At 58.7% G+C, this 11,908-nt stretch overlaps 1 protein-coding gene across 4 annotated transcripts in view; it reads left to right on the top strand.

The window, feature by feature from the left end:
* Nucleotides 1-10,170: 10,170 nt before the first annotated feature.
* The window catches only part of ST3GAL3 (ST3 beta-galactoside alpha-2,3-sialyltransferase 3), a 130,568-nt gene continuing 128,830 nt past the window's right edge, over nucleotides 10,171-11,908 (top strand). For all 4 annotated transcript variants that reach the window (XM_051999918.1, XM_051999917.1, XM_051999915.1 and 1 more), the window contains exon 1: nucleotides 10,171-10,280. The gene's annotated coding sequence lies outside the window, so the exon portion shown is untranslated. The remainder of the gene's footprint in view (nucleotides 10,281-11,908) is intronic.

Here is an 11,908-nt window from a genome sequence, read left to right as displayed (position 1 = left end):
CAGGCTGCCTGGGGACCTTCCTGCTTGCTCATGCCCTCCCTCCCTCCCCCTGGTGTCTGCAGGTACTGAGCCTGAAGATCTGGCCTGGTGGACGGCCTCAGCCCTAGGAATGACCTCCCTGGGCCCTGGAGACCCTCTGCCAGAGGGATCTCCCACCTGCAATAGGCAGAGCCAACCCCTCACCTTGCCCACTCCCGTGGCTTCTAGAGGCCCCCATTCCGGCTCCTGAGGGGCACTTCCTAAGGACCCTGTGGGGAGGGGAGGGCAACAGGTTGCCTTCTCTTTTTTTTTGTGTGTGTGTGTGTGTGTGTTTAGTAGTTAATATTTTAACCTACAAAATAAATTTGAATAGTTATAATTAAAGATTTAAGTACAAATAATGAAAATAATATATGAAAATCAGAAATGAGCACTCAAACTTCCAACACAAGTTCTAAATTAAAATGTACAAGATCGGACACTAAGATTGGCCAAGAAATATAGTAAGAATATGAATTTTAAGTTATTTTGATAATTCAATATTTCAAGTATTTTTTTCTTTTTTTTTTTTAATAACTTTATTGACAGAACCCATGCCAGGGTAATTTTTTACAGCATTATCCCTTGCACTCAACTGTTCTGATTTTTCCCCTCCCCCAGATGGCAAGCAGTCCTACACATGTTAAATATGTCACAGTATATCCTAGATATAATATATGTGTGCAGAACCGAACAGTTCTCTTGTTGCATAGGGAGAATTGGATTCAGAAGGTAAAAATAACCCGGGAAGAAAAACAAAAATGCAAATAGTTACACTCATTTCCCAGTGTTCCTTCTCTGGGTGTAGCTGCTTCTGTCCATCATTGATCAATTGAAACTGAATTAGATCTTCTCTTTATTGAAGAGGTCCACTTCCATCAGAATACATCCTCAAACAGTATCATTGTTGAGGTATATAATGATCTCCTGGTTCTGCTCATTTCACTCAGCATCAGTTCATGTAAGTCTCTCCAGTCCTCTCTGTATTCAGCCTGCTGGTCATTGCTTACAGAACAATAATATTCCATAACATTCATATACCACAATTTACCCAACCACTCTCCAATTGATGGGCATCCATTCATTTTCCAGCTTCTAGCCACTACAAACAGGGCTGCCACAAACATTCGTGTACATATAGGTCCATTTCCCTTCTTTAGTATCTCTTTGGGGTATAAGCCCAGTAGAAACACTGCTGGATGAAAGGGGATGCACAGTTTGATAACTTTTTGAGCATAGTTCCAAATTGCTCTCCAGAATGGCTGGATGTGTTCACAATTCCACCAACAATGTATCAGTGTCCCTGTTTTCCCACATGTGACAGGTTTCCTTCTCACCCTCATAGTCCTGCCCAAGCCAGGGGGAGGCCTTAGGTTGTCTGCATCAGGGTCTCTTGGGGGGGGGAGGGCTGAGGACTAGGTGAGGCCTGGGAAGGGCGGGGAGCAGGGAAGGCACCTGGAGGGAGCCCATGGGCACTGCAGAGTCATCGCAGCTGACTTGGAGGCGTGAGGCAATTGGGGTTAAGTGACTTGCTTGGGGTCCCAGAGCTGGGAAGTGCGGTGTCCGAGGCCAGATTTGAAGTCGGGTCAGGAAGATCCAGGCGGATGCTCTGCCCTTGTGCCATGTAGCCGCCCCCAGCCCAGCTGGTTTGATGAGGGTCTGCTTGCTGGGCTGCACCCAGAGGTGGCAGCAGACAGGCCGCAGGGCATGAGCCGTGGAGTGCCAGCTTCTGGAGGAAGCCCCAGAGCATTTGGTGGACCCTGGGGGGGCAGACTGGCCCAGAGCAAGCAGGGTGGAAGGTCACCCGGAGAAGGGGAGGAACGCCCCGGCATCTGCAGCCGGGGATGGCCAGGCCTCCAGGACCTCAGCCCTGAACCTGCTTAGTGCCGGCTCCCCCCCCTCCCACCAGCCTGACCCAGCCCAGAAGGCCATTGTGTCTCCGGACTTCCCGCCTCTCGGGGCGTCGCTGGCTTGCAGGGGGCTTCCTCGCCCTTCCCTCGGTCCCTTCCCCGCACCCCCACACCTCCAGTGTCTCAGTGCCCGAGATGCACCTCCGGGCCCTCCACCTGGCGGGCCGACTGCCCGGAATCTCCTTGGAGCCTCCTCCAGAGAAGACCTTCCCCGCCCCCAAGGCCCCCAGCAGGACCCGGAGTAGCCAGGAAGCCCCCCAAGGGGAGGCGCCCCCCGACGTCCGGGGTCTCCCCCGCTCTCCTTAAGGCTCTGCGTCCCTAGAGCCTGGCAGAGGGCTGCCGGGCCTGGGCGGGATGGCGGCTTTATTAATTCTTGAGGATCTACCGGCCCTCGGGGACCTGCGCACGCCCCGGCAGCGGCTCTGTTGGAGCGGGGAGGAGGCAGGGGAAGGGCCCCCCACGGGCTCTGCTGGGGCAGCCGCCGGGCCAGGGAAGGGGGAGCCGAAGCGCGGGCGACGACCCCGGTCTGGGGGGTCTCTCCGTCCGACCTCCGGGTCTCCCCCCAAGCCTCTGCTCCGGAGCCAGACGGAGAGAATCCTCCCCCGGCGCTAAGTGCTCCCGACCCCTGGGTCCGCCCGCGCAGCTCCTCTCCCCTCCAATTACTGGGCGTCTGCTGGACGGCTCCGCCCCCGGCTCACGGGAATCCCATTCATCAAAAGGGGAAGAAACCCGTGGAGAGAGCTGGGGGCCGAGGTAGGAGGGAGGGGCGTCTCCTCCGGCCCGGGGCGGAGCCTGGGAAAGCCCAGCAAGGTGCGCCCTGCGCTCTGGACTCTGCCGCGCCGCGCGGAAAATAAGGCAGGCTGGCCAAGTAACTGGCCGCCGGCCGTGAGAAGTGTCCGGGGCACTCGGCAGCACACAGTGGGGCGCTCGGCAGCACACAGTGGGGGCACTCGGCAGCACACAGTGGGGGAACCCGGCAGCACACAGTGGGGGCGCTTGGCAGCACACAGTGGGGCGCTCGGCAGCACACAGTGGGGGGACCCGGCAGCACACAGTGGGGGCGCTCGGCAGCACACAGTGGGGGGACCCGGCAGCACACAGTGGGGGCGCTCGGCAGCACACAGTGGGGGACCCGGCAGCACACAGTGGGGGGACTCGGCAGCACACAGTGGGGGACCCGGCAGCACACAGTGGGGGCACTCGGCAGCATACAGTGGGGGCACTCGGCAGCACACAGTGGGTGCCTCAGACGGCTCTCGGTGGGGGTGAATGAAGCTGCAAAGAGCCAAGGACCATGAAAGGATTTTTTATTTAAAAACCATCCTGGAATAAAGCAAAGGTTCAATGAATGAGGGTGGGCCCAGGGCCTGCCAGATAGACCTCAGAGGGAAGGTAGAACTTAAAGCAAACTCTGACTTGACGGTTTTTTTCTGCCAAGGAGAATGTTCTTTGGATGGTAAAGGACGGAGCAAAAATGGACAATGAGAAGTCCTTGCAGCAGCTTGTCCTGCCGATGGACAGTTCTGGGGGATCCAAAGATTCTCATGGTGGACGTGGCTCTTTCCAACAATGAGATGATTCAGGCCAGTTCCAATGGTCTTGTGACGGAGAGAGCTGTCTATAGCCAGAGGGAGGACTGTGGGAGCTGAGCATGGATCACAACAGAGCATTCTCACTCTTATTGTTTACTTGCGTTTTATTTTTTCTCATTTATTTTTCCTTTTTGGTCTGATTTTTTTCTTGTGCAGCAGGATAATTATATAAATATGTTTACACATATTGGGTTTTTTTTTTTTTTTTTTTAAAGAGTCTCATGGGTGTAATTAGCGTGCTACTGTCCTAGGTCTTTGAAATGGTCTGGAGAATTCCAGAGGAGCCACATAATTAGAAAAGGGCAAATGGCAGAATTTTCTGAAAAACGCCAGACAATGAAGGGGCATCCAGGGGGCCAGGGAGCTTGACTTGATTGCCAGAGAAATCTAGAATGCCTTGTTAAAGGGCTGCCAGGGAACCTCTAGAAAAGGAGACAGCAATCAACAAGAGTCTACATGTTTTCAGCAAGAATGGTCCAAGCCAGACGTGAGCATTTGTGGAGAGCTGCCTCACGGCCCGGTATCAGAAGTGACACAGTCCTTGCCTCCCTCGCTTTGAAAGAGGAAGTTGGGGATTTTACTCCAATCTAATCAGATTGAATCAGAGCCGATTAAAAACCAGCGTGATTTTCATCAGCATCAATGAAGGGAGATCTCTGGGGAGATGCCATCCAGAGGCAGAGAAAGCGGGCTCATCTCATCCGCGAAGGGCACAGCGGGCAGCCAGGTTGAGCTGACTTAGATCGTGGCAGTAGATGCGACCGACATGAAGCTTTACTCTTGGGTTTGTAAAATCAACTCTGTAGCCATGAAATCGGAGCATGGTCCAAGGCAGCTGCTTTTCGGAGTGTGATGCGGGGGAGGCGGGGTCAAAGTTTCACATGGAATCTGCCATGTGCAAATAAGGGAGAAATCTGGGACTCCTCATTCTGGGCAACTCCAACCCACTCCCTGCTATCCTGTCCCTGGGCTAGTAGAGAGACCTTAGGATTAAGTGACTCAGCCAGGGAGACACACGGCTGGGAGGTATCAGGGTGCCGAGCTGGCACGTGCCCACCGAGGCTGCTCAAGTCTGTCCCTACCAAGTGCTGCGGGGTGAGAGTGTAGCTGAGAATGGTAGTTTTTTTTTTTTTTTAATGCTTCATTTTTCTGGTTACACGTGTAACCATTGGCTTTTAAAACACACATTTCTTTATGAATCACGTGAGAGAAAAGAACAAAAGGGAAAAACCATGAGAGAGAAAAAAAAAAGTGGACATAACGAGTTGATTTACATTCAATTTTCATAGTTGTCTCTGGATGCAGACGGCGTTTTCTGTCCAAAGTTTATTGGGATTGCCTCAGATCACTGGACCACTGAGAAGAGCCAAGTCTTTCAGTGTTGATCATCACGCAATCTTGCTGTTATTGTGTACAATGTTTTCCTGGTTCTGCTTGTTTTGCTCAGCATCAATTCATGTAAATCTTTTTAGGCCTTTCTAAAATCAGCCTGTTCATCATTTCTTATAGAACAATAATATTCCATTACACCACATACCACAGCTTATTCAGCCATTTCCTAACTGATGGGCATTCCCTCAGTTTCCAATTCTTTGCTGTCACAAAAAGGGCCGCTACAAACATTTTTGCCCATGTGGGTCTGTTTCCCTCCTTTATGATTTCCTTGGGTTACAGACCCAGTAGTGCCTGGGTCATTTTTATAGCCCTTTGGGCATAGGAGGGCAGTAGTTGTTTTTTTCATAATTATAACTTTTTATTGCCAGAACCCATGCCAGGTAATTTTTTACAACATTATCCCTTGCATTCACTTCTGTTCCGACTTTTCCCCTCCCTCCCTCCACCCCCTCCCCCAGATGGCAAGCAGTCCTATGCATGTTAAATATGAAGGACAGTAGTTTTAAAGAAAAGCACACAGCGCCTTGGAGTTAGGAAGGGATAATCCGTGGCATTCAGCCCCTGTCAGGCCTCCATATCTCAAGGGTCGGGTCTTCAAGGGTCGGGTCTCCAAGGGCATGGCTTGGGAACTGAGGGTCCAGAGATGCAGCCAAGGACCTTGAGTCTGCAGTAGGACTGGTTAGAAGAAGTGAGCACGGTCAATGTGAAGAAAAGGTTCGGTGAGATGAGTCTTCCATGAGAATACTGGATTAGGATTCTGGGTATAGCTCAGATTGAACTCGATGGCCCTGGCAGTCCTAGCGGATAGAACAGTGGGACTGGGGTCACCAAGTCATTGTTTTTCCATTGTTTTCAGTTGTGTCTGACTATCCATCCATCTGTCTATCTATTTGCCTGTCTGTCTGTCTACCCATTCATCTCTCCATCCATCTGTCTTGCCAGAATGGGTCCTAGGTTAGTAGACTACCCACCCTTCCATCCATCTCTCTATTTTTGTGTCTGACTGTGACCCCATGCAGGTTTTCTTGGCAGATACTGAAGTGGTTTGCCATTCCTTCTCCAGCTCATTTTTACAGATGAGAAAATATAGCTAGTAAGTGTCTGAAGCTGGATTTGAACTCAGGAAATGAGTCTTCCTGATTCCAGACCCTGCACTACAACCACTGTCAATCATGTTCCCTTTTGGATGAAGACCGGAGTCCAAATTCTTGCCTCAGACACCCTCTCTGTGGCCCGCCTCAGTTTCCTCAGCTGTAAAATGGGGATAATAATAGCACCTACCTCACAGAGTTATGAGGACTTAATCTGCAGGAGGACCTGGCACATAGTAGGTGCTTAATAAATGCTTCTTCTCTACCCCTTCCAGCTTAGAGATTCAGGAATTCCCAAGAGAAGGGCAGGTGCCATTCATTTTGTTTTTTAATTCCCTGCACACAAGCAGATGCTTAATAAATGTTTGTTTGGCTGGGTTAGCTGCTATTCTGGGCCGGAGGTGAAGGGGGGTCCGAGCAAGGCCTGTAGCCGGGTCTGTGTAGAAAAGGAAGTGGTTTCCATTATGGAGAGAACAGATAAAAAAAGAACTGTGCCCCCCCATCCCCCAGGACGTAGCAAACAGACGGGGGAGGGTGCTGCCCCGAAAGGGCCTCAGTGGGGGGCTGCTTGGGGCCCAGCCAGGGCTCGGGGTCCTGGAACACTCCCATGTGGAGAAGAGCTGGATTCGAATTCAGAGGCCTGTGGGGCTCTTTGCAGCACAAGGACCCCGGCGTCCTCCCCCAGGCTCAGGGCTCTGGAGAGGGCTCCCTCCTTGGGGCATTTCCTGAGGGCTCTGCAGGGATGTTTCCGAGAAAGTGCTAGTAGCTGGTCCGCACCTGGGAGCAGCTGGCCCGAGGTCAGGTTCAGGAAGTGGGGGAAGGGCAGGGGAGGCCCAGAGCCAGGGGAGGCCCAGAGCCGGTCCCAGCAGGCCCGGGGCCTGGGGGGTTTGCTCCTCCCGCTTGGACCCCGGACCCCTAGCTCGGAGGGCCCTTTCTGTCTGGTCATCCTGTGCTCGGCAGGGGTCCCAGGCCACAGAAGCTCGGCAGCCCGAGGGGGGAGGGGAATGGCTCCCCTTGGGGAGCTCTGGCAATGGTGGGGACTGAAGCCCGTCTCCCTGGCCCGACCCCTACAAGACAGAAAACTGCAGTGAGGAGGGGGGAGGGGAGCGTGGTGCCGCCAGGGATCCTGCCTCAATGCCCCCCTTTGTGCGGGGGCTGGGAGGGGCCGCGGTTACCTGACCCGCCCAGCCCAGGGCCGGGCCTCAATGCAACCTTTCAGTGCCCACCTCCCCCTGCAAGAGGGGAGGGGCTGCCCAGGCTCCTTGGGGCTCTCCCCTCCCCTTGCCAGTCTCAGGATCAAGGCCCACAGAACAGGATGGGGGAGGATCCCTGCCGAGCCAGGACTGGAAAGGGAGAGGTGAGTAAAGCGCTGGGGGGGCGGCCTGCCGCCCCTGCTCCCCCGGCCCACCCACCCCCAAAGGCTCCCATTCAGGCCTGGCTGCCTGTGGGGGCTCCTGTCCGGCCAGGACCAGACAGCACCCTTCTATTTGGGGGGGGTCTCGAATTCCCCCTCACCTCCAGCAAGGGCCGGGGGCAGAGTCCTGGGTACATGGGTGCTAATGGGCAGCTGCACACTGGCTGTGGGACCTGGGGTCCTTGGCTGGCACCGGGTGTGTGCAGGTATAAAAGCGTCCCGGCCCTATGTGCATGTCCCATATGTGTGTGTGCCCATGATTACCTGCAATTACAGAACAATAGCCCCTGCCCTGGGAAATGAGGAGGAAGAAGACTTGGAACATCCTCATCTTGTTCTAGGAAGGATCTGAACCCCCTCGGAATTCTGGTCCCTGGGGCAAATTGGGCCGGGGGTGGGGCTAGTGAGGACCAATGGGGCGGCCGGAGGTCTAGAGGGGAGCCAAGGTGTGCGGGTTTGTGGGAGCGAGGATGGAGAGGGCCGAGGGGAGCCAGGTAGGACCGGGCGGGGAGAGGAGGCCAGCAGTGTGATCCAAAAAGAGCCCCGGGCGGGACGGAAGCTGAAAAAGCTGTAAGGGGGAGGATGTGGTAAACTCCGGAGGCTTCCTTTGCTGAAAGAGGCCCTTTCCGGACTTCCCTCGCCGCCGGCTGGGCTGAGCAGGGGAGCCCCAAAGCCTGGGCCCCATTTTCCTCCCGGGAAACCTTGGGAGTGTTGAATCCTAGGAGACCAGGAAAAGAGGGGCAGGGGCTCCGTCCAGGGCCTGGTCAGCCACCGTTCCCCTCGTCCGGATCTTTCCCCCCTTCTCTCTGGGTCGGGGCTAACGGACTCGGGATGGAGTGGCCGAGTGCAGCTTAGAAATGCCGAGTGTAAGGTGTGTCAGACGCTGACTGCCATGTCTGCCGGGCAGCTGGGGCTGCAAGAGGCCAGGAGGAAGGCGGACGAATCACCCGCTTGGGAATGGGGCGAACCGGGAAACTGAGGCTGCCGCCAAGGGAAGGGGAGGGACAGAAGCACAAGCAAGGAGGCGCTCTCAGACGGAGAAAAGGCCATTCCTTGTTCGTCCTTGTTTTTCCAGGAGAACGGGAGCTCTTTGAGGGCAGGGACCTTCATTTAGGTTTGTGTCCTCTCCTGTCACTGCAAAAAGGGCCTGACTGAAAAGAATTGGGGCTCAGAAAGGGAAGCTGGCTTAGGCGGCCTCAGCTGGCTTCCTTTCCCTGGGTTTCCTCATCATTACAATGAAAAATAAAGGGTTTTTAAGGTGTTCTCGGCTCTAAATCAAGGGTCCTACGAGTTGGATTGCAGGGCCCCGTAAGGCAGGGAAACAAGCCCATTGCAGAGGAGCTGCTGGTGTCTGGGATGGGGGGGACGCTTTCGGGCTCTGCCATAGGGACAGAAAAAAGGATCAGGGCGATGAGCTTGGGAGCATCCACAGCTGCTGAGGTGGTCCGAGGTGACCCCTGCAATGGGCACAAGCTGAGGAAGGGCCAGGCAGGAGACCCTTGGGATCCGGGGCTCCTGAGCAGCATTAGCCTCTGGGCCACACACTCCTCCCTCTGCCCCTCCCCTTCCCCAGGGCAGAGCCCCCCTTCTGGTCCGGAGGGCAGTCAGCAGGGCAGGAAGGAGCAGGTGCAGTTTCCCCCAGTCCAGCTCCTGGCCCTACGTGTGATTCTGGGGAGCTCGAGGCAGCGCCCCAGAGCAGTAAAATAACCGGACCCCTTTGGCTTAGGGGCAGACCCCCAACCCCCCCCTCAGCTCGGGGTCAGGAGGAAAAACTCCCCCTTGCCCCTGCTGAGAGCTCTCCTCGCTCCCCCTCCCTGGAGGCTGTCCTGTCGGGGTCGGGAGGGGAGCCTAGGTCAGGCCAGGGCTGGAAAGGATGTCGGGGAGGCAGTGCCAAGGTGCAGTCTCATCTTCAGGACCGAAGGGCCCAGTGGGGCGAGGTGGGCTCAGAAATCGGGGGGGGGTCTGTCGGGGGCAGCTGCTGTGAGGGACAGTCCTGTCTGGGAGACGGAGGGAGGGCCCCTCCCTTCAGTGACCCTGTGGCTAATCACGGAGGGAGGGCTGACGGACCAAGGGCCGGCTGAGCTGGGCTCGCGCCCGGGCACCAGCTCAGCAGGCAGGGGGCAGTGCGGGCACCTGGCCCTGCTGGGGGGGCCGTGGGGGGAAGGAGGACCCCCGTGGGGTTGGGGAAACTGAGGCCGCAGGGGCCAGGGAGTAACAAGCAGGCGGGCCCAGGGATCAATGGGGAACCGAGCAAGGCAGGCAGGGGCCAGGAAGGCAACGAGAGAGAGACGGGGAGGACGTGAGGGGGGTGGAGGCTCGCTTAGAGGAGCTGACAGGGTGAATGGGGAACGGGGAAACTGAGGCAGGGCGGGAGGGGGAAATGGGGAAAGCGGGTCGGGTATTAGAAGTAAATGGGGGCTCCACTAAGGAAACTGAGGCAGGATGAATGGGGGAAGGAGACTGGAGCTGCGGGGATTGGATACCGGGGCTGAGTGAGCTCTCTCCCCCCGCTCCCTCCTGCAGCCTCGTTCCCCCCCCACCATCCGCGTCTGCACCTCCTACGACCTCACTCTGCCATTGGCTGTCCACCCGGCTCGACCCGCCCCGCCCCCTCGTTCTGATTGGCCACAGCGCCAGATGGATCCTCCCCCTTGCCCGCGGGCCGGGGTCGCGGCTCACCATTGGCCGGGCCGGCCCCGCCCTCGCCTCAGGCCCCGCCCCTGGCGCTGTGAGGCCGAGGCTGCGTCCCCGCCATGGCGGCGCCCGCGGAGTCCCCCGCGCCGGAGCCCGAGGCCGGGCCCGACCCCGCGCTCGCCGGCCCCGCGCCCATCCAGCCCCCTGCCGTCGATCCCGCCCCGCGGTAAGAGCGCGTTCCTTCCCCGCCGCGCGCCGCGCGCGGCCGCAGCTAACGGTCCTGACGCGCGCTCCCGGCCCTGACCGTGACCCGCCCGTGACCGTGACCGCGCGAGCTGTTCCGGGCGCCCCGGCCCCGCAGGGACCTGGAGCGGGGTGGAGAGGGCCTGGGCACCTTGGGGCGCGCGAGCGGCCGTCGCTGTGAGCCCGGAGTCCGGGCCGGACAGGAGCGGGGAAGTCTTCAGTGGGGGGCCCCAGGGCTCTGCCCCGGGCGGTCATCAGCGCGCGCGGGTCCCTCCCCACGGCCCTCGGACCTGGGCCAGCCCGCAGCGCCCCGCCTCGCCACGTGCGGCTCAGTCCTCGCCCCCTCGGGGGACTCCCCCTGCCGCCAGAAGGGGCTGGCCGCAGAGCCTCCCTCCGTCCCCTCCTCCCTCCCTTACGGTCCGGCCACGCTGACCTTGCTGGGGTCCCCGGCCGGACGGGCCACCTCCCCTCGCCCTGCGCCGTGCCCCCTGAGCCCGGCTGCCCCTAGCAGCCTCTGGGGCCCCGGCGCCGGCCCGGCAGCTCCCCGGGGAGACCCAGAGCAGGCACCTCCTGCCTGGGCACCTGGAGCCTGGCCTCCTGGGAACAGCCTCAGCTGCCTCCGGCCCTTTGTGCCCCTTTGGGGAAGCCCTCCAGCCACGGGGAGCTCACTACCTCCGGGCCCTGCCCCCGCCTGGTGACATCCCAGAGCCCGGTCAGGCAGGAGGCTCTGGGCGCCCCCCTCCCTGGGCGCTCTTCCGAGGGTCACCCCCAGGAGAGACCAGGACCTTGGGGGGCAAAGGTCATGCCGGGGCCTCCGGGCACCCCTCAGCCCGGCCGGGGCGGAGTGAAGGGAGAGGAGCTGAGCGCCCGGGCCGGGGTCATGTGAGTGGAGAGGGAGGCAGGGCTGCCAGGGAGGTGGGGGAGGCGGGCATGACCCGTCAGGAGAGGATGACTCAAGCTGTGCTCACCATCCACAGAAAATCCTCCCCCTCGGGGGCTCCGGTCTGGTGGGCCCCCTGCCTCCCGGTGACAGTCACCTCGGTCTCTGAGCTCCGTCCTTCCTGCTCTCAGTGGCCGGCGGGCTGGGCTGGCTGAGGCAGCGGGACCCCAGGATGCCCCCAGCCCAGCAGCACCCGCTGCCACCCCAGCAACCCCAGGTGGGGCAGTACCCTCAGGCTCCCGGGCTGGCATCCTGCCCAGGGAGGCAGCTCCTGCGGAGAGGGTGCCAGCCATCCTCACCAGCTGCATTCCCGGCAGGTGTGCCAGGCTGAGCGAAGGAGCCGGGCACCCTCGGGGTGGCAGCCTGTGCCAGCCTGGGAGGGCACAGCACCCCCTGGTCCCCATCTCCCCTCGAGCCCCAAGAGCCTTCCTGTGCTTCCTGCCCAGTGGTGCAGCCAGCCCCTGTGCAGAGGCAGCCTGGCAAATGTTCCTGCAGGGGCCGCAGCCCAGGGCCCGAAGGGAAGTTCCCGTCACCCAAGTCCTCGGCCCTGTCGGCGGGTCAGCGTCAGAAACCGCTATGATTTTATCAGTGGAAATGACACTAGGAAAAGGCCCGGCATCCTCTTGGCCGCTGCCCCCCAAGGACGAGGGGACCTCTCCCTCCGAGGTGCC

The sequence above is a fragment of the Antechinus flavipes genome, chromosome 4, assembly GCF_016432865.1.
Source record: "Antechinus flavipes isolate AdamAnt ecotype Samford, QLD, Australia chromosome 4, AdamAnt_v2, whole genome shotgun sequence".
Lineage (NCBI taxonomy): Eukaryota > Metazoa > Chordata > Mammalia > Dasyuromorphia > Dasyuridae > Antechinus > Antechinus flavipes.
Note: the sequence above shows the minus strand (reverse complement) of the source record. Positions and strands in the feature narration are given on the sequence as shown.